The sequence below is a fragment of the Pseudopipra pipra genome, chromosome 3, assembly GCF_036250125.1.
Source record: "Pseudopipra pipra isolate bDixPip1 chromosome 3, bDixPip1.hap1, whole genome shotgun sequence".
Taxonomy (NCBI): Eukaryota; Metazoa; Chordata; class Aves; order Passeriformes; family Pipridae; genus Pseudopipra; species Pseudopipra pipra.
This window is the reverse complement of record NC_087551.1, coordinates 2,889,668-2,911,781: the sequence shown is the minus strand read 5'-3', so window position 1 is coordinate 2,911,781 and position 22,114 is coordinate 2,889,668. Positions and strand designations below refer to the sequence as shown.

General features: G+C 44.2%; 1 long non-coding RNA gene across 2 annotated transcripts in view; it reads left to right on the top strand.

Annotated features, from left to right (window-relative positions):
* Positions 1-22,114, top strand: part of LOC135412331 (uncharacterized) — a 274,161-nt gene that overhangs the window by 125,373 nt on the left and 126,674 nt on the right. For both annotated transcript variants that reach the window (XR_010429581.1, XR_010429582.1), the window contains one exon: positions 2,324-2,484. This is a non-coding gene — a long non-coding RNA (uncharacterized LOC135412331). The remainder of the gene's footprint in view (positions 1-2,323; positions 2,485-22,114) is intronic.

Genomic DNA, 22,114 nt, shown 5'->3' with positions numbered 1-22,114 from the left:
CTTTCCATTTCCAAAGCTGTGCAGGCTCTTTGGAGAGACCTGCTCTGCTGTGACTGTTGGTCAGGGTCCCTGTACTTCCTTTCCTTCACCTGCTCCCACCACCCCCCCATCTTCTCCATTTAAAAATAATTTCTGCTGTTGATGTGTTCTTTAGGTGAGTTTGCTGACTTGTGAGTTTGCTGTTTGATGCAGTGGGATGCCTTGCCACAACATCAGCTTTGCCACAGCTGGGCTTTGCCACTGGGTTCCTCCTCAGGCAAAGCCCTTGTGTGTTCTTTGTCAGCCCCTGACACCTGTGATGCTTTCCTCTAGTTCAGGTGAGGATGCACATGTGCTCCCAACTCTCCCTCCTCTCCATCAGCCCTTCCGTGTTCTCCTTGCAGGAGCATGGACCTGGAGGAGGGCTCTCCTGTACCATGGAGTGAGCAACCTGTCTCACCTCTGAAGGCACAGGTAGCTGCCACACTTCTCAGGAGTTCATGTGACACAAAATACCTGTCTGTATACACAAACTGAGTCACCTTCTGCCTCCAGTTGCAGTCCTTGTCAGACGTCGTTTCAAGCATTATCCTTGGCAATACTGCCTCGTTCAGCTCAGCCTCTTCTCCCCAGTGACCATGCACTGTGGTTTCCCATCTTTATCAGAGTGGGCAGCTCTGTACTTAAAACCTGCCTTTGTTTTTACTGCTTTGTGTTTTGTTGGGCATTTTCTGGTGGGGAAATTGTTTTCCCCCTGGACCACGTTCCTTCACGCTGCCAGTTTGGTCTGTGCCTCCTCACTGCCTGGTTTTCCCAAGGAGCTGGTCCCTCTTGTGTGTTTCGAAAATTTGCAAAAAATATTCACTAGGAATCAGATACTAAGATATTAAATAGAGTTAGAAGAAAAGATATTAGTGGCATAATCCCTTTTATTATATTCCCTACAGATCTTAAGTATAAATATTTCCAATGTTGTACAAGTGCTATCTTAAATCATTCAGTCACTCTCTATAGGATGCAGCTCACTCAACAGCAAAGCTTTGTCCTGTTTCCAACCTCTCCTCAACAGGCAACACAGGATTGATCCATCATATTCTCTGTTTTCTCTTGTGCTTCCATTTTCCATCTTTCTTGGCCTTGTACTTTTTCCCCAGCAGGGCAACTGGTAAGCAACCAGTATCTCACTGTGATTATTTGACTCCATTAATTTAGTCTTTGCCTGTAATCAGGTGCAAATCCAACCACTTGCAGAGTGTCAAGAGGTTTTTTTTTGTATGGGTGACACACCATGGATGATTGGGGCCAGGCTCCCTTGGACATCTTGTCTGGTTCTGTCAGCAAAGTTACACCAGGGAAAGGTTTGGCACATGCTGTAAAAACTAAACCTTGACCCAGCCATGATCAAATGAGAGCAAGGCAGCTGTTTAAAATGCCTGATGGTGAATTCAGATTAAACCATTTCAATATTGACTGAAATACTTAATTTTATCAGCACTGGCTACTATGAACATATTTTCCTCTCGGTTACAAGCGGTGGGATTACCCAGCTCAGAGGTCACTAAGTGGACTCTCCATCCTTAGCTCCTCTCTGAGGACAGGGCTGGGAGAAAGGGTGATCCTTCACATGGGTCATCATCCCTGGGTCCTCACGCCTCTGCCCTTGAACACCAGGGAAAGATGAACCAGATTGCAATTGGCTGGTGATCTGGTTTTCAACCCAGTGGTTCTGGCCGGAGGATGTTGGACTGTGTGGCCAGAAGCCAATGAGCTGCCAGCAAAGTATTTGCACGATAACACATCTAACATCTTTTGGCTGACAAACTGCATTATATGTCTGTCCCTGTGCCCAGGAGAAAGCAGAGCATTGCTTCAATTCACTATGTTACATATATCTCTTTCTCTATCTGTATAGATATCTATCTATATATATATCTGTATCCAAAAATGTAAACTCCTTGTGGTGGTGATGTTCTCCAAGCTATTGTCCAAGGCAAAGCCAATGCCCCCGGGACCTGCCTTGAGAAGGGGAAGGCACTCCGTCTCAACTACTGCTGCCTGATCAACTTGCTGACACCAGAGTCCCTAAAAAATTGGCTTAGCAGCGGGCAATATCCGAGCCAAAAACTGGCAGATCAGCAGCTGCTGGAAGCAGACACTCCTTCGCAAGTTCTGGTCCTCTCTGGTGTCACCCAAGCTGCTTTCCTGACTTTGTAGCAACGGCTTTTTGTTAATTAGGTCACGCGTGGCCCTGTATGCGAAGTGCTACACGATCCAGCAGGAACAGTGTTTTGTGCCGGTGTGTCTTTTCAACTCTGTTAAGTCTCGCATTTTCTTTGCTCTCCAGGTTATGCTGACACGGAAGGAGGGACTTGGAGAGGGGAGATTAACCTTTCGCTGGCCACGATTCGTTCCCTCTTATCGCGGAGGATTCGGCAACCCACCCCCCTCCCACCCAGCCTATCTGTCTGAATTGCTGAAAGCATAATGCTCCCATATGAGAGATAAGTAAGTGAGCTCTCTTTCTTTTCCGTAGGGATGAACTATAGTGTATGCAGATTATTAGGGGAAGAAAATAATATCAGAGAAAGGTGGCTTTCTTAAAAGGCATCGGTAGCATTAGTGTCATGTGTGAAGCACCCATTTGTGACAACTGTACAGACCTTTCAATGGAAAATTGTGCTGTGCTACCTTTTAAAGTATGAAATGCTAATTTTGGATTTGCAGTTTTTGAACTGGAGGGCTGCATTTTGCATGGAATTTTGTTTAATTTCCCAGTGAAAAAAGGCATTTGAAACACAACTGCCTACAGCCAACTGTCAACAAAAATCAACTGTAATAACACGCGGCCTGTCACTGATTTATGTGGTGATGTGGTAATTCTCTCAATTTAGCTGGATATTTCTTCTTCATACCAAATAGCTGAAAGTCTTGCTAGACATTTATGAATATCAGGAGGTACTATTAGGGTGATAATGGGGCAAGATTAAAGAGGTGTTCACTAGTTCAAAGTGCCAGTTAAAGAGACAGGGAATCGAGAGGTGTAGATATATATGGCCCATTGGTATAAGTGAACTTTATATTCTCAGAGTTGCTTAAGATTTGGGAGACGGCATATTGAGATCCATCTGCCATGAGAGCATCTTTCTAAAGGGAGACTGGGGGAAGCAGCTCCACACATTTTTTTTTCCCCCCCTAAAAAAATATGCTTTTCTTTAGCAGGGGGTGAGTTGAAAATCTTAGGTATCGAAACTGGAGCAAACGATTTGTGGGTGATGCTTTGGCAAGCAGGGTGCTGGGAATTTTCCCACCTTTTCTCCGAAGGTTTGAGCCTTAGACATGGTCATTTTGCAGCAGGCTGTGTCTCAGCCAGGACTGAAGAGTAAGATACCACGCTCTGCATATTGCAGCTAAGAAAAGTAATTGGCCTCTCATAAAGAGCTAGAACTAATGCAGACAAAACGATACTGCAAGACTTGAGCTGCAAATAAAGAGACAAGTTTGTGTTTTACAAAAATGTATAATTTACCAGGCATTTCATTATGCTGTATAAAAAGGCAAAAATGATAATTGAAAATAAATGCGGCTGCCTAGCTACAGTATATGCTGCCAGCGTTACTGGAAATAGAAGTGCTTTCTTGCTGAAGAGAGTTAAAATTTTCATACAACTTCTGTCTGCAGACTTGTGTAATGTATCTTGTTAAATTTGTTTCAGTTTGGGTATTTGTTAGAGAGAAGCAGGCAAAATGTGAGGCTCTGTCTGTGTATTTATATATCAAGGGGGTTGTACAATTCTATTAATTATTAGCAGCATCTTCTGCAGATGCACACATCTGTGGGCTCTGAGAGAGGATTCATGTTGCTGAGTTTGTTTCAGAGTGAGCAAAGCACATTGGTTGCCTTCAAGGTTGCCAAATTCCATTGCAAGCTCCTGTCTTACAGGGAACATGGTTACAAATGTAAATATACCAAAGTAACTTTGTTGGGTCATTTTTCCCCTGAAGCAAAGGGAACCCTGAACTGCCATTTTATTTTGGCAGCATACAAAGATGGGGCTACTTGGGGATGCTGAGAATTACTGGAGGGGGAGAAGACAGGTCTGGGAATTGTCATTGCTTCTGCTCTGACAGCTTCTTTCAAGAGGAAGTTGCCACAAACACGGTGTCCATCTGTGTCCCAGTGCAGCAGTCCTGGTGCTTTGCACACCCCACATGGGAAAATCTCTCCCGAGGGAGTTTTGGGGAAAAAGCTCTCTCCTGAATTAAGATTTTTTCTTCCAAGCTCTTCAGTTTCTCAGCAGAGAGAGCTGCAAATGGCTCCAGGTTCACTTCACAGTGTGTGCTCGTGCCCTGCAGCAGCAAAAGGCTGGGCAGGTCACCCAAGGTATGAGTGAAACTACTGAGTTTCCATTAGCTGTGGGATTAAGCTGAAAAAGAAAAAGTAAGAGGCCTTCCCTTGACCAAAGGAGGCTTGACATCACCAGAGTGGCTTTAGAGGCCGGGGAGGTGGGGTGAGAGAAACAGCAAATGAAATGGGTTGCTGTTGGGATTCCCATTCCCCAGTTCCCCCACCAGGGTGGCAACACAGTGGGCAGAGTACTGGGAAACGAACAATTCAGAAGAAAGGTCATACTTTTGCATATTTGTTTAGATACACTGTTTAAAAATTATCATTTTTCCTTCTTTCTTTCCATTTGGGTTCTTTTTTATCTATAGGCTCGGCTGGGCCGCATTGTTCAGACAGTCATGGTTGTGTTTGGATGGGTCAGGCCCTGTGAATTCACTTGGCCTTGAAGCAAAAAACTCATCACGAATAATAAAAGAAAGGAAAATAATGCCCGAGACAGAATGACTTCAAAAATGATTAATATCTATTCTTTCCCTCATAATTTGCCTCCAGACTTTTCCCTTTTCAAAATAGCTTGCCATTAGCAGTTGAACTTTCAATAGTCAGTACTTTGATGGAACTGGTTCTCTGAAGCCAAAGGGAACATTATTATTATTATTATTATTTTATGAAACCAAGGTTCGTTTTGAGAAGTTCAAAGCCCTAGATGAATACGGAAAGGACCAAGTCCTGCCCTCAACCACATCCAGCTTGTTCAAATTGGCCACTTGAAACACAGCAATGTTTGCCAGAGAGATACTGAAATTCTTGAGACTGTAGATGTGTAAACACCAGCGTCAATTCCCATCCAATAACCACTGACAGAAGAGCTGGTCCTGTGCAGAGCAGCACCGAGGGGATTTGCAATTATGAAGGAATGGGATATATCAGGGATGCAACTGACTGCCACTAAGTAGCTCAGCAACTCTCAGGGGCCTCCACTCAGGCTCCCAACGCCTCGTCTCAGGCAGGAGATTTTCTTTCTTCAAAGGCTTTTATTAAAAACCAGTTCAGGTAAATGCTGACAATAAGCAAGCAAACCTGTTGAGCCCCAAGTCCACAACTTGCCAGGCAACAGGATGCTTGTCCGTGACATTTAGGAGAGCTAACAGCTGAAGAAAATATTGCATGTTTTACCCTTTCTACTTAAAATAACACCAAAAAAAAAAGTGCTGCACTTGCAATTACATTTAGGGCCATTTTCAGCAGGCTGTCCCCACCTCTGTCCCTGGAATCTTCCAGCTACCTCCTGTTAAAGGAAATTTTTTCACTAGTGCCCTAGCCAGGACTTTGAAATTACCTAGAGCAGCTTTATCTACCCCAGAAGGAGATCCACACCAGAAATTAGGGTCAGCTGAGTCAGGGCTCCTGGCAGGTGTGGAGTGATTACAGCCAATGAGCTAAAGGGAGTTAATTAATGTATCCCAAACACCTGTGGAGCTGTTTCCACCATAGTTTGAGCTTCAGTTTGCTCCTGGTGCAGGCAGCTTTACTGTGTGCTGCTCCACGTTCCCTCAGAGCAGCTCCATCCAGCCACATGGATCTCCTTGTCCTGGGCCACCCTGAGCTTCATGTAAGTCTTAAAGTCTTATTGTTCTTAAAGTCTTACAGTGTTGCAGCGTGGCAGAGCTTCAGGGGTTTTTGAGGTGATAAACAGAGAAAGTTTGATGATTGTTTGGCCTGAAGTTGCTCCTTTCTGTGGCAGTTGCAAGATGGAGTAGCTGCTTGATGTGAAAAATGATGATTTTGTCTTTCTCTGGTGAGATCCTGATTATTTTTCCTTTAATTTTTTTTAAGCCCTCCTCTCTGTATTTACCCCCCATTCCATAATTCTGCTTTGTTGGCATGTTTAACCTTTAGACACCTGTATGCATGTATTGTCTTTCTTGTGAGCCTTGCCCTAGCTGATCATCCGGAGAGAGCAGCAAGATTTTATGGGAATTGGTGCTTCTTAAGTCAGACTTCTTTGATTTTCTGTCAAAATAGCAGATGATGATTTTGTTTGTAATGGTCAGGTGTGCCAGTTCTGTGAGCATTATGGTCTTTGCAGTACATGAAGTCAGAATTGTTACAGGCTTTAGTCAGGCAATGCTCCTGTTGAGTCTGTGGATTTTACCCCTGGTTAAAACAGGGATTGCCCCAAGCTTCCACTTCATCCTTTCCCTGGTCTCCGAGGAGGGTTGGGAGAACAAAAGGTGCATCTTTATTTTTCACTGCCAGAGTTTCAGAGAACCTCGTCAGTGTTAACAAGGCACAGCTGGCCCTCGTTTAAACCCTCAGGGGTAAAGGGTGGCAGTGAAGTCCCGAGAAGCTACCAGAACCTTCCGGGCCCTTCCAATCAGGCTCTGGATTAATTAATCATCTCCACCTGTGCTAGAGGTGGAAGAAAGCCTTTCAGTGTCTGCCAGGGGATAAAGCTCCTTTTGCTGCCCACTGAAAGCATGGCAACCTCAGCTTAAATGGCTGAACCTGTGTCAGGTGCTCCATTTTGGGGACTTTAAGGCTCAGGGGAGGAAGGCTTACGTGACAAACCCCCCTGATTTCAGGGGTGGAGCAGGCTGGATTTTAAGACATAAAAATGCACTTGTGTATTACCTGCAGAGATAATTGAATGTATAGGCCCGTTCCCAATAGGTACACCTGTGCTGCCTCCCTGGCATGCATAAGTATTCCCTGCATGCCTGTGTGTTCTCTGCAAGCTACACTACACATTAATAAGACAATCCATATATTGCATTAGGACATACTGTATGCAGACAATGCTCCAGGTACTGATTTTTCTTTTTTTTTTGTGTGTAAATCCTGAAATATGGCTGATATGGTCCACTGCAAAATGAACCTATATTGGAAATGGCAAAATTGTAATGTAAAATATACTGGGGTCAGTGGGGTGTGATGTTTTTTGCATACATTTTTTCTCCCTTGACCCATGCCATTCTCCTGCATATCGGGGGAAAAAAAGCTTCATCTCGCACAGAAATGTGATGTCCTTTACTGCCAGTGGCTGTTGCTGTTTTAAATGAGGAAAAAGCACAATGCATGAAGAAGGAAAATTAAAGCATATTCATTTTGGAAATTAGATACGGTGTCAGGAGACTCTCTGGAAATAGCAGGGTTTGAATGGAGCACCAGACTACAAGACAGTTCACTGAACTTTTGACCACTATTTATACTATGGGAGCTTTTGAAATGGGAAGACAGCGAAGTATTTTATAGCTGTTTAATAGTGGATTGTGGTTTTTACTAGACATTTATCTTCCCTCTGAGTGTATATAAGATAAGTAAACATTATGTGGTGTAATTGCGTTATGTTGGGAGCGCTTTAATTTAGGGTTGGTTTATGTTCCCTGTTTGTGGTACGTCTCATCCCCGGCAGCAGAGCCGCCCGCTGCTGTCAGGGGATGCAGTTACCACCTGAATGCCTGACTCCATCCCAGGATCTAACGTGCAACTGAGGCCGCTCCTGGGATCTAAGGGTTGCTTTTGCTGTTTGTGCTGGGCAAAAATTTAAGTCTAAGGCATCAGTGGCTGTGGCCCTGGACTGTTTGGGAAGCTCAAGTAACTTCTAGCTCCAGGCCTGACTTAATTTCTCTTGCGTTTCTGGGTAGTGAAACTCATTTTAACCTCCTGTGTGACTTCAGTCCCTCTTTAGCATTCCAAGTACGCCGAGCAATATACTCTTCCAGGGTTGGCAGCGGTCTCATTGCAATTGTAACGATGCATCACTGGGCAGACATGCATGAATGAAACACTGTTTGCAAAACCAAAAATGTGTTTGGGGTATTTTTAGGTCCTATTAACTTGGCCTGTTGTTCAGGGAAATAACATGGAAAGATCAGAATTTTGGTGTAATCTGAGAAAGTGTGGTCTCGGTGTAGTCGAGACTCTTTTTCCCTTCTCCCTTTTCTTTCCATCTACATAAATTTAGCTTCAGGTGGCGTGGGGAATGTTGCACCATGGCTCTGGATCTTACAGGGACCAGTCATCAGAGAGGGAAGTACTCTGGAGAAGGAGCTGCCACCATCAAACCAGCTATCTGCTGTAGCTGAGGACTCAAATGGAGTCATGCTGTACTGTGAGAGATGCACATGGTGCTATTTTCCTTTTCTTATTCCTCTTGGAGACAATTATAAAATGGATCTGTTATTGCTTAATACTGAGAAGCAAGCCATAAAGCCTTTTTTCTTTTTTTAATATGATATTAGGGAAAGTCTAAGCTGATGGGCACCTGTTGTGTAGTCCCTTTGTCTTTTGTCAGTTAGCCTTTCATATATAGTTTAGCCTATGTGGGAAAGAAAAAAAGAGATTTTCCTTCTGCCATGGAAGATGCTTTTCTTCCTTGGACCAGAAGCTCCTCTCCTATCACTAGCCAGTAACAACCCTTCTGTTCATCCTTATGTCAAAGCCACACTACTGAGCTAATAGAGATCGCTGACAATTAGAGATGAGCTGAAATGATTTGGCAAACTCCGGGTGCTTGTGAACCCGAGGGTGTTCTCGGATCCCTCGGAGCCTGCCGGGTGCATTGCCAGCCGTGCGCTTCCCACGTCCCCCGTCCTAATGGGGAGAGCAGTTGGGACGTGGAGTCCAGCTGGGCCCGGAGGTTGGAGGAGAAGGAGAGGGGGAGTCTATCAAGATACATCTCCTCCCCGCTGAGAGATGCATCTCTTCCCTGCTTCCCTTCTTGGCTGCTCTCTGTTGCTTCTTCTTGCCAAGATGTCCCAGGCACTGTCAGGTTTCTTCTCCCTGTGGGAGATGGATGTGACAAGATCCCAGGAGGGCTCTCTGTCTTTTGCCTGTGAGCAGCTAGATGGGCCATGGCTGGAGAGACAATGTCACTGGAACAGACAAGAGACAGTGCATAGGATAATGTTTTAAAAGGAATGCGAATTCCCTATCAGTGTACACCTCCTCAGCTGTTTGGTTTGTTGCCTCCTTTTTGTAATGGTTATTCATTTTACTTTATTTTTCTCTAGACTTCTGAAGTATTTCTTTCTGGTTGCTTTCCAGTCACCCAAGACAATATCATTAAATATCACGAGATCCTGTTTGTGCTAAAACTTTATAGGACAAGTAGTAATTCCAGATGTTTTCCTTACTGTTTATTCAGTGTGAAACTGCTTGAACGTAACAACTCGAAGCAATACCTCAAGTAACCATTGGTAAAAAAGCAAACCTACATTAGCATGCCCCCAAAAACGTCTCAAAATAAAGAGTATGTCATGGGATGGTCTTTCATGGGAAAAGTGTTTGGCTGATGGCTGAGCTGTGACCAGCAGCTTGGCATCAGTAGCATGATTTCCACCTTGAAAGACTGAGTTTACCTTTTATGCTCCTTCAGTCCCAAGTAGCTATTTGTGGTAGTGTGGAGAGAAGCTGCTTCCCCAGCCTCATTAGGGAGCTGTGCTGCAGGAAAATTGCTCAGGGAATTTTTGTACATCATTTGAATCCCGTGAAACTGAAATGAAGAGGTGTATTTTCATTATTTTATTTTACTTTTTTCAAGGCTCCAGGGTCTCTTTCACCAGAGTGTGGAAATTTGTACCTCAGTGTTCCCGTCTGCCAGTGTGTCTGATATTTGTGGAGGACTTTGGGAGTGTCTTAGCCTGAAGTCCAGTAAATCTTTTAACCTGCACCATGTGCAAACTCCTGTCTATTGAACAGTAGTGGTAAAGTGCAGCAGGTGGCCAAACCCTAGAAACTGGCAAATTTCAATTTGCATTTTGGAGGCGCATGAAATACATCTGTCTGGGCTCTAGAAATGCAGAGAGGGACCATGCTGACAGTTAGATCTTTATCCTTCGTGACTGCACATGCTTTTCTGTAGGAAAACATACAAACCCACACCAGAGCGAAGGCACAAAGGCGATGAAACAAAAAACCCAAATGACTTGGCCCCGTCGTTTGCATCGTAGGCCATGCGGACACATTAGACACAAATTCTTTGTGTGCGTGAAGAGATAACAGATCCACATTAATTTCAGAGCTGATTGCTGTTCTTTATTAATAGAAATGTAATGTAGTGCCAACGCCAAGTCCTGCCAGCCTTTCCTTTTCATCTTCTCTTTCAAACATAGACAGCGTCGGAGGTCTGGTCGGAGCATCCCTGGTCCCTGTTTGTTTCAGAGCTGCTTGTTAAGCTGAGGGACAGTGGTGGCACCTTATCGTGGCTGAGGTGACGGTGTCTTGTCAGCAAACACTGTAAATATCACTTGGAAATTTTTTTTTGAGGCTGAAAATAGTTTCCGTGGAATAATGCTAGTTTAATATAGTTTCATAAATTGAAAATAATTGAATGAATGACAGTAAATCTGTGAATAATTTGCAAATTGAAGCAGTGATAAAATTTGTCAAATAATGTGTTTTCTATTAATAGTTTGCTGTGCTCTGTGTAGCTGCTGAGTGGTCTTGGTTCTCCATTTCTTTTTTGAGGAAAAGCTGGATTCTTTTTATTATTTTTGTTATTTTCTTAACACTAAGCCTTTTTTTTTTTCTTTCCCCTTATTCCAAGGGCCATTGTTTACTTTTGAAGCAGATGAAAGATGAATTCAGGTTACGTTCTGACATTACAATGAAATTGTCAATAGAAATCAATGACTTGTCACGTGATGAGTTAGGGGCTATAAGACAGCCTAACAGTGTCCCTACATCTTCAGCCTCCTTCATTGTGCTGCCCTCCTCGGGAGCCAAGTGACTGTACTGTTATAGAAGTGTGTTGTTGTCATTAAGGGGGTAGTAATGGAGTTTAATAAACCTGGGAGCCAAGGTGTGGAATCCTAATATCGGTGCCAATGCTATGAAGTGGTGTATTGTCTGTAGGGCCTGGTATTTGTATCTGCGTTTATTGACCCTGGAGAGGTCAAAGAGCTCACCTTGAGCTGCTGCACGTGGCCATGGAGTGGAGCAGGTTTGCATGCTCTGCCTTGAAGTACCACCGTGTCAACTCTGTCCTCCCAAAGACCTCGGCGTACTTAGACAGTTGCTTTTTAATATTCCCATGGGAATAGCGACAGAATTACTTAGCCTTGGGGAAGTAAGCATTGGAAACATGGTGTTAGCACCCATGGGGGCTGTATCCATCCAAACTGGGCACTAGTGGGCTGCTGAGCGCTCCCAGGACATTCCTGATGTAGCTCTTGCATCTTAGACTGTTCTTGCTGTTTACAGTCTGTTCACTTGGGGCAGCTTGGAGCTGACTGTCCTCTCCAGCTGTGCCATGGAGCTGGGAGGATGTGGGTGTTTCCTGGCCTGACCAGGAGAGTGGTTTCCCCTCGTCCAGAGGGTTGGAGCAGCCAGTTTGCTGCTGATTTGAGGGTAGCACCCTCAAATCTGGCCAGATTGTAAATTATGTAATTTGACTTCACACCCTTTCTGGAACAAAGTGCCTTCAGCTTACGCTAGTTCAGCCCCAGAAAGAGATGGTCCTATGCAGAAATTATTATTGTTATTAAATTTAAAAAACCCCAACAAACCCAAAGAACACAATTCATAACAAGACACAGGAACAATTTATTCTCTCTCCATGGATTAGAGGGGTGGTACTTGGAGCAGCTTGTTAAACAGAAGTGCTTGGCCCCTGGCCTTGCACTGCTGTTTAATGATCCACTCTTCATGTGCCACCTCTCTAATCCATGGAGAGATAGGTACAAATTGTATCTATAATGTTATATTACTTAACAGTATAATGTATTATAAATCATAGAATTGCATCCCTGCCTTGTAATTGGTGAGATGTGTTGCATGAGAAATCCCCTAATTCAATATAAAGTGGTTGCTCTTATGCATAACTACCTCTCTGGATCAAACCAATTCAGCCCAGAAGTGGTGAGGGGAAAGTTAAAGCTTTCATAATTAAAAAAAAAAAAAAAAAGGAAAAAAAAAAAGGAAAAATATGACTTTGCATGGCTTTATGGGCCCCTCATTGGCTTTATAGGCTCCTGCCCTCCAACGATGGTTTAACAGTCCCCTGCTCTCCAGGAGCTTTTCTCTGCAGCAGGAACTGGTGTGCAGTGTCTCCTGCCTCTTCCTGGAGGGTGCCTCCCTGCACGCCAGTCCACTTGCACCAGGAATTATCCTCACTTCTGGTGGTGGATCTTCCCCTCTGCCAGAGGGAAGGAAAAATGGGAGACTTGAGCAGCTGTGCCCCCAGCCCCGTTTGCGGTGCTCATCTCGGTGGTGTTGGAGCACTCCTGTGGGTGAGATCCAGACTAGGACCCGTGTTTTATTAAACCCAATGTCTTGTCCTTCTCTAGTGACCAGGAACAACCACAGCTTCAAGGAAGTATCAAAAATATCCTTATTATGTGACACTTTATCAGCAAAAGAAGTGTTTTTCCTGACCCTGATAGTAATCCACTAAAGTCCTAAAGTAGGTTGAGTGATGGGCTGTCTGATTTATTCCATGAAGTTGCAACTACAGATGTGTCTCCCCCCACCCAGTAAATAACTAACCTTTCTTTAATTAATAATAAATAAACCCTGGAGCTAGTCTGGACAAACTATGCTTAATTAAAGCCTGTGGCACTAAAAGAAGTTACCTCTCTTTTCAATTAGAAAATGCACTTGTGGCAGAAAAAAGGAAAATTTAGGAGTAAGAGTTTCTTAAAGTGTGTGACAGGAGTGGGCCTTAATGAAGGCAAAGAAAGAAACCCTTATTTTGGTTTTAACAAAGCTTGGCTTCGAGATTAAGGGCTCTGGGTGATGGGTCCCTGCACCCCAGCCACAGGTGCTATCAGGGCTCCTGGCATTGACCTCACTGGGCAAGATCCTGTTGGTCTCATATGGATTCCAAAAGTGCTGGAGACCAGCAGTCAGACAGGTATCCAATCTCTTCAGGCCTCTTGGAGGCAAGAAGTCTGGAAACCCCAGACAAATAGTAATTTTTATTATTTTTTTTTTCTCTAATTAGCTCATTTTGGGCTAATCCATAAATATTTAGGAAACCTCATCACAGTCTTTCTGCAGTATTTCACCCATAAGAAAAAAAATCTGTTTGGCTTAAAACAAAGAAGGAAATAAACTATACCTTCTAATGACTTAAGATGGTGCAAATTTGCATTGGGGCTGGGGGGGGATGGTCGGTCTCATTTTAGGAGGAAGTGATGTGGGGTATGCTGCTGAAGCAAGGCACCTGTTCTGCCCTGGATTACTGACTCAGAAAAGTTACTTCACGTCTTGTGCTGCCTCATTTTAAATGGGAAAGCAAATATTCCCCCTCTCTGTGAAGGGAGGTGGAAGGTTGTTTCTCCCCAGTTTTACATGAAGCACACTTCAGGTCCTACCATTTATTAGGTCTTTTGGGAAAATGGGAAAGAGCTGAACTGTTTGTGTTGAAAGTTTGTTTTGCTTGGCAGATAGTAAGTAGCAAGAACCCAACAGATGATACTTTTATTTGCAAACAAGGCAAGTGTTTCCTTCTGAAACTTGCAGAAAGGCAGGGAATGCACAAAATTGATGTTTGTCCCTGCAAGAGGCCTAAAATCTCGATACACTGATTGCTTGTGCTTTGACTTTTTGCTTTTGAATTTATTTTGCTGAGGTGAAAAGATGCCACCAAAACCCCTAGGGAAATTTTCCAGCCTTTTTTTTTTTTTTTAAACCAGGTAAAACCATCAGAATAATGACGATACTTTTCAGAGCAATTAGACGAGACTGTTTTTCACCCAGGTTGTTATATTTGTTTGTGGTACCCAGGTTTCCTTCCCGCTCAAGTTGTTTTGTTTTTGCTGAGTGCCAGTCCTCCACAAAAGGAATGTTTTTATACATTTCCTTCTCGTCTCCTCTTCTTAGTTAGTTTTACCTGCTCTTACCAGTGGAAGCCTGGGGGTGGGGAAGAAGGAAAAAAAATAATTGTTATGGTTTCTCTCTGAAAGCCCCAAATAATTGTGATAAGTGGGACAAAGTATTTTTCTCTCCCGTGCCCAGCTGCAGTCCCTCCGTGCCCTCTTGAACTCCTTGGGGCACTGGATTTTCCTCCCTAAGGTGGGCAGGGGCTGGGATTCCGCGAGTGACCCCGAGCAGAAAGGGGCCTGCCTGGCAGAGTTGGGTCGTGCCATGGGGAGCAAAGAGTGGGATGAACAGGAAAAAAAAAAGGGGGAGTACAAATGCTCCTTTCTCAGTGAGCTTTAATCAGTACTCACATGATACATTTGTAAAAACGACTGCCTAACGGGGGGAAAAAATCTATTTCTCCGGCAGCACACGCTTACTCTTAAATCAATCCAACACAGTAGGGCACTTATTTTTTCCTTCTGACTTTTCTATTTATTTGCTTTCTGTGACAACAAACTTGCTTTTTTCCTCGACTGAGTGCTTTGCCTCCCTCCTTTCTGTGGGATTATTGTGACTGGGGTATAACCACCGACTCATTTTGTGGAGTGTTTTTATATGCGTGCCTGCGTGAAAATAGGATGTAATGATTTGGGGGATTAAAGGTACGGTCAGAAACTTTTTAATATGGTATGAAATACTTGCATGGAGCGCAGCTCTTTCTGACCCTCCAGGACCTCCATACTGAACATACAATAGCAATAAATCCTGGAGCAGATTCAGCAATTTCCCCATAGTAATGTGTCCATTGGAGTTTCAAATAACCCAGAGTGGCTTGAAACATTTGGATATTCCAGTCCGTATCCCATCAGTATGTAGAAAGTTGATGGCAGGGCAGCATCCTGAACTTTGACTCCTTGTAAAAGTTTAAATTGCTGCCCTGCTGGGCTGAGTGAATACTAATTACTTTGTCTCTTACAATACGTCCAGACTACTTATTTAAAAAAAAAAAATAAATCCCTGAAGACACAGCTTTTGCATGCCAAATATATTGCACTCAACAAAACACGCACAAAATAGTGGGCCTGTTTGCATACAGCCAATGCCACTGCAAATTTAGGGTTTAGCAGCCTTGAAGAATAATTTCAGTTTTTCATGTGAAAACTGGTTGATGAGGCCAAGCAGTGCTGGCTTGGGCACTGCCCACAGTGGCAGCTGCGACACACAAAAGCTGTGTGGGTTTCTCCAAGGACCTCGGAGCATGTCCCCCAAACAAAGATTGTCTCGAGACTGAATCTTGTGTATGTCTGAAACGAGCAGAGTTCCTTGCAAGCAATTAGGAGGCTTTTCTGGGCTCGTAGCAGGGCAGGCATTAGAGGTACGGTCAAAATAAGGCCAGAGCTGTAACCCATGGAAGTGGAGTTGGGAAGGGTGTGTGTCTTCCTGGAGATGTTCAAAATCTTTGCTGCTGGACTGCCAGAGTCTAATAATTATTAACAGTTCTGTAATAACAATATTAATTACCAGGGAAGCCGAAGTTCACCAATGGCTGTTTGGCTCCTTTCAGCAATCATTAAGCACAATTAGAAGATCAGAACTGATGAGCTCCTGGCAGTGATGCTCTACATAGGGGACACTCCTTGCACCACTGCTGCAGAGCAAGGAGCTGTGGGCAAGCGTGGCTGTTTATGGAGTTAAGGCTGAAAATGTGGCATCAGGGAATAAAGGACAAAAAAAAAAAATTCCTGAAAAATAATGGAGCTTATGAGTAGGGATGGACAAATCACCCTGGGAAGTGAGAATCTAAATGGTTGCCCCAGAATCTAAGTGGTAGCCCCTGCCCCCCTGCTCTGCCCATGCCAGAGTGCAAGCTCACTGCCCATGCCAGTGTGCCAGCTCACTCAAGTGCACCAAAAAGCTGCTTGTTGGCTACTTGGACTTTGCACTGGACCAAAAGCCAACACCCTAAAATTTTCTTGAGCTTTGGTGGAGCACACAGGGATTGTGGTCCTGCTTATTGTCTCATGGACCTTGAATTAACTAGAAAGTGGTTTCACGTCGTGGGGTTTTTTCCTCGTGTGCAAAAAGCAAACTTGTTTATTTTCAGCCAGGATAAGCTTGTCCTGCAGCTGGGATTTATCTGTCACCCCGGGGAGTGCTGGGGATGCTAAGATTTGGGGAGGAACTGCGGGTTTCAGCCCACGATAAATACTTTTAATAGAAGATGATCTCCCAGACACTGGGCTGGGAGAGCTGCGTGGCTCAGAACTAATTTCAAATGTTGTATCTGAGTCCTACTCCCTTGCAAAGACAGCCCTGGAAATATGCTCTAACATGTACCAACTGCAGGGAGTTAAAGACAAATGTAGGGAAAAGAATATTGGGATGTCCCAGGCTGGAAGGTGTTTGTACTCTGGGTGATGCTGTGGTCCCCTCAAAGACCCTTGGAAACGCCCTTGCCCTGGTTTCAGAGCAGTCAAGTCTTTCTGTTGCCCTGTGGCCCTCCCAGGATCGTGTGAGGGGATGGGCAGGTGCACTGCTGGCCCTGCACACAGGGCCAAGGGAGTATTTTGGAAATAGGTTAAATGAAAGACATTCCTAACATGCTACCCACCAAATGTCTCTATGAAAAGAAATGTCTTTTATGGATGGAAGCAGCCTGCAAATAATTAATTGGAGGGGGGGGTGCAGAATTAAAGAATTTCATAATATTTCAGACTCAGAAAAAGTGTCACCAAATCAACAAACAGAGTATTCATTAGGAAAAATTTGCTTAATTTCAGACCAGGGATGTGGAAGTGCCGTGAGAGTTGTTCTGAGGGAATTTTCAGCCCAATCAGAAATGAGAGAGGACCACAATTATTATGGGAGTCTGTTCTTCTGAGAACGCCAACCCAGTTTTTGCAGACCCAAGAGGTCTGAACAATCTCAAATCAGGTCTGGCTGTACAACTGTTCCTCTCGCCGCTGTCTGTGCCGAGCGAGACGTGAGGTTTCTCGTTACTGTTTTCAAGATCTGCGTGGTGTTTAACCTTTGAGACTCTCCTTAACAGAGAGGGGGGAAGAAGGTTTATTAGGGCTACCTGTGTTGAGGAAAGGCGTTAAAATCCTACCTGCAAGTCAAGCTCGACTCCAGAAAGCTGACTGGGTTTGCTGAAATAGGTCTGACACGGGGCAGGGCTGTGGGATTTTGGGAGTGTTGTGTACTGAGAGGACTCGCTACTGCTCGGGCCAGGATTCAGCTGGTTACAGATGTGCAAAGTGCACATCTGGGCATTGTGTGAAGAGCCACAATGAAAATAATTGGACCACAGGCTGCAGCTCCTCCCTGGAGGAGCTTGCAAGAGGTCACCCTGTAGCTTTTCCCACTGATGAGCAGTCCCAAATACCAAGCTGGCAAATGCTTTTTTGGATGCCTCCTCCTCAACAAGCAGCAGCACAAGGATGCACAGACACCAGGCAGGTCCTGATTGCTTGTCAACCAGGGCTGATTCAGTAAGGGACCCGCAGCGCAGGCAGCGGCGTGGTGGCACTGGAATTAACAACTCGGTGTTTTAGATTACTCCCTGGATTTATTACCTTCTGGGAAAAGAAGTTATTTCTAGACCCTCTGCCAACTCTCAATTTCTAGTAAATGAGAATATACTAGTTCTGGGACTTAGGATGCTTTATGAAAGGAGGGGGGGGAAAAAAAGAAATGATGAAGGGAAAATGATTTTGATCTGAGACAGAAATTCAGACAAAGGATTATCCGTGTTGTTTGAACAGACAGTGCATAAACATTACCTTATATTAGAAGGAACAGAGACTTGCAACATCCAGGAAACTACTTTATTCACAAAATAAAACTAGGCCCATTTCTGCTTATTCAAATACCACCCACAACTTTCTGGGGAAAGATCATATGCAGAGCATATTTGGAAACATTATTAGGAATGCATAAAGTACAGTATTAGTCAATTTTATATGCTCAGTTGCATGAAATCTGTGTGTTTAAAAAATATAATAATTTGCATTTCATGGCTTTTGATAACCTCAGGAGTGCACTTGAAATTCAGCACATGCCCACAGCACCTCCCAGCTCACCCCATTTTTAACTGAAGACCAATGGTTTCTATTAAGGGATCAGGCAGGGACTCTGACAAGCCAGTCAATAACTATGTGAGGTTACTTCATTAATGCTATAATGGCTGATAGAGTGAGAGGCAAAAAACAGGTTCCTGACAGCAGCAAATGAAAATGATAGAGATTCCTGAAGCAACGCGCCTTTCCTTTGTCATTGTCTTTTGCTTGGCTTATTCAAAATGTGGCATTTATGTATTCAGCCTTGATGAATGTTGCAGGCTTTAAGTACTTTTTCCATCTCTAATGCAGTGCCGATTGCACATTGTTCTTTCTTCCTCTCCCTCTCTTTTTTTTTTTTTTTTTCCTCCCCTCCTTTTTTTTTTTTTTTCCCCTCCTATAACCTCTGCTGTCAAGGCATTGCGGGCTGAAGGGTTGCAGGCACTGGCTAAATAGCTTTTTTGCTGTAAACGGTGAGGGTGACGGGACGATGTATCATGAGCGCCGGCGGGGTCACGCGGCGAGTGGGTGGCAGAGGCTGGAGCTGCAGCGAGGTGGTGCAGGAGGCCCAGCCCTGCTGCTCCCCTCGGGGAGCAGGTCTTCAGGCACAAAAAGGTGCTGACCCACCACCTCACGTGTTACCGGGGTGGTTTAGGGGCATCCCGCTGGTGTTCGGGGGAGCTCGTTGCCAAAGGGCCCCGTAGCGAGTGGTGGTTCTTCCGCAGGGCAAAGCAGGAGCTCCCAAATATGTGGCATCCCAAATCTGCTGGGGTGTCCCCTCTGGCAGCTGTCCCAGGGTGGTCCCCAAAGGGGTGCCACATTTCTGGTGTTCCCCCAGAGTAGAGGCATGTGTGGAATTTGAAGGCTGGGATAATGGGGCTGGATAATTTGGCTTCTTTAAAGGTTTGTGAGTATTGCATCTAAATGCCCATATTGCAGTTGGAAACATGATACTTTTGCAGTTTGCTTTCACTCTTATTCCCTTTCATTTAACTGTTTACGGTATTGCACGTTTTATTTTTGGTCACAGGTCCTTTCTAGAAATTGGGGTTTTTTTTAGGACAGATAGACCAGAGGGTCAAGGCAAATCTGGCCCAAGGCTTGCCCCTTGCAGAACCCAACACCTTTGTGTTTGTGCTGTGGAAAAAAAGCTGCAAATTTATCCCTGGCCAGTCCTTTAAAAGGCAATGCTAAAGGTGAAACACAAACTTTTTAAAGTCACCATACAATGAGTTAAAAAAATTTTTTTTTTAATTGTTCCCTTCTCATAATTATTCCAGATATCTCAGCCATATGTTGAGTATTTTTGTTAAAAATAATCTGTTCCTTTCATAGGGTGTTTGTGACACCTGGTAAATACCTTCCCATCCCCTGATTTTCTATTCAAGGCAATTCTTTATTTGCCTAAAACCAGTTTGTTTAAAGCCAGCTTCTGAAGATACTGAGGCTTAATTCAGTGCAGTGTTTAGGCATGTGCTTATCTTTAAATAGTCCCCCAGCAGTCACGTTGCAGAGGCAATATTAGACACATGCCTAACTCTCTGCTGACTTGAGCCTAAAAGGCCTAAATATCCAAATAATTAGATTAATTTGTGGCTTGATAGTGGAAGACTTTTGGCCTAGGAAATGAGAATGCAAAAAGTATGTAAAGCAGTTGCAGATGTGTATTTCCCAGCTAACTTGGAAGAGACCGCGAGGCAAAATGTTGATACTGGGCGTGCAAGTATGTCTGAACATTAAAGTGCTTTAAGCTTCTTTAAGAAGCAGCTTGGGTATGAACCAAAGCTCGGGTTTAAATTGTTTCCGCAGCAGAAGCAGAGAGGCTCAGAGCTTGCATTATTTATTTTTTTAAAGGCACTGGTAACTTCAGGGATTTTCCCATGTTTATGGTTTAACAAGGAGAGAACCAAGCGTGCTGTGGTTAATGACATAAGCATTAAAAAAGAAGGATGAGGGAGATCCGGGCTCACAAACCTCTTTGGGGGTTTTGAGGCAGCCAAATGACCCCCTCAGCAAAGAGGGTGGCCGCTGCTTCCACCAGCTTTTCTCTGCGAGCTCTCTGGCAAGGACTACTGCTCTCCATGGGAAGGGTCTCCAGGAGAAAGTCCTTGGGCATTGCTACAATCCCTGTGATAGCAACTTAAAGTCACCCAGATTCTGAGGGTGGCACAAGCTGCTCGTTTCCAGTGGCATAGGAAGACCTGGTGCACGGAGAAGGGCACTGGTGTTTGTAGCAGGGGTGGTCATGCAAAGTACGTTTGCCTCTCTCTGCGGGCTGGAAAGGGAAGCCTAGTTTGGATACATAACTTTTTTTCAGGTGTGTGGTTTAACAAGTCATAAAACCTCCCTTGAGGTGGAAAAGCCTGTGTTCATCCATATATAGCAAAACGATTTTCCCTCTTAACTAGCCGAGTTCTGGGTAATTCCCACCTATTTGTTGAAAAAAAGCTGTGTGGAAACCACCAGCCTCTTCCAAGAGGAAGGAAATCTCACTCACCTGGCAAATGTTTGAAGTGGCCCAAATTTCCAGCCAAATACTCATCTATTTGGGATTTGCTAAATGCACTGTGTGTGTCTGTGTAAACTGATGTCAGTCTGTCCCACTGTGGGATGTTAGAAGAATTCCCAATAGGGTTTTCTCACACAATGTCCATCATTTGACTCGGTCTCTGGTTGCATATGTTGTTTCAGTGTGTCCCTGTTGTTCCTCATGCAACTAATTCCTCAGTCTGTATTCAGCCCTAAATTATTCCAGCTTCTTCCAGGCACTCAGCACCTCTCTTCCCCAGCCTGTTTCCCAGATGGGAAAGGCTGTGATCCCTCCTGGTGCAGCCAGAACAGGCTTGGCATGTCTCCATCACTGCAAATAATGGAGTTGTGGCAATCCCTCAGGACTTGAGTGATCCCAACGCTTCCTGCTTTGGAGTTGGGATCTAGGACTGTCCTTGGATGAAAGCTGCCTTCTAGGGGAGGACTTGCTCATAAAGGGTGGTTGTGCAAGCAAATTTTGCCCTCCATTAGGATAAACCCCCCTGGAGAGGCAGCTCTGGGAGGTACAATTTGCACCTCTCTGCACAGGCAGAGGAGTGAGTTGAGTGAGGAAGCTGCCAGGCTTTGGTTCCTCAATGGGAGACCACCAGGATGCTTTTCCACCAGGGAACAAGGGGAAAGGGACAGTCATTTTGCACACTCCAGTTTACCAAGTTGCGTTTTGGGGTCCTAATGATCTGGGAAGGGGGTTTATGGGTGATCCAGCTCTTCCTGCCCTGCTCCTGTAGAGTGGGACTGTATCCCTGGGCTGGACTGTGAGTGGGAAAAGTGATGGGCCTGGGTGACAAACCTCCCTTCACTAAAAATTGCTACAAGTCCTTTCTGTTGCATTTTTAATTGATATCTGGATATAAAATCTGGCTATTTTGAAAGGTAGCAGGGATCCACAAGTTAACAGTAATCTAGCATGCTTTTATGTGCAGAGTTGGGTGGTGACAGTCAAGTTTTCTTGATTTTTTTTTTAAGGTTGCTCAGGAGTATCTGGAAAATGCTTTTCTCCAAATCTGACAGGAAACATTACACCTATTTTACCAGTTCACGTTCACAGAATGCGCTGAGCACAAAGGAGGGCGTTTAATGAACTTAATGAATCCATCAATTAAAGAAAATTCATCTGCTTCTGCATGATGTGCTTGTTAATTCAAGGCCAAATTCTATTCATCCCATCCCAGTAGTCCCTATCAGATGTAGCATCAAAATATAATATCAATTGTTGCATGTGGTTTATTTTTTAAAAAATGATACTAAGTGAAAAGCGTTAGTGCCTGTATTGCGCAAAGACAGAGATGTGCTAAATGCTTTCACAAAAATGTGCTTTTTTAAAGAATCTTCTGCCAATTTGCCTGCTCTTTTAAACAAAAGTTAGAGAAATT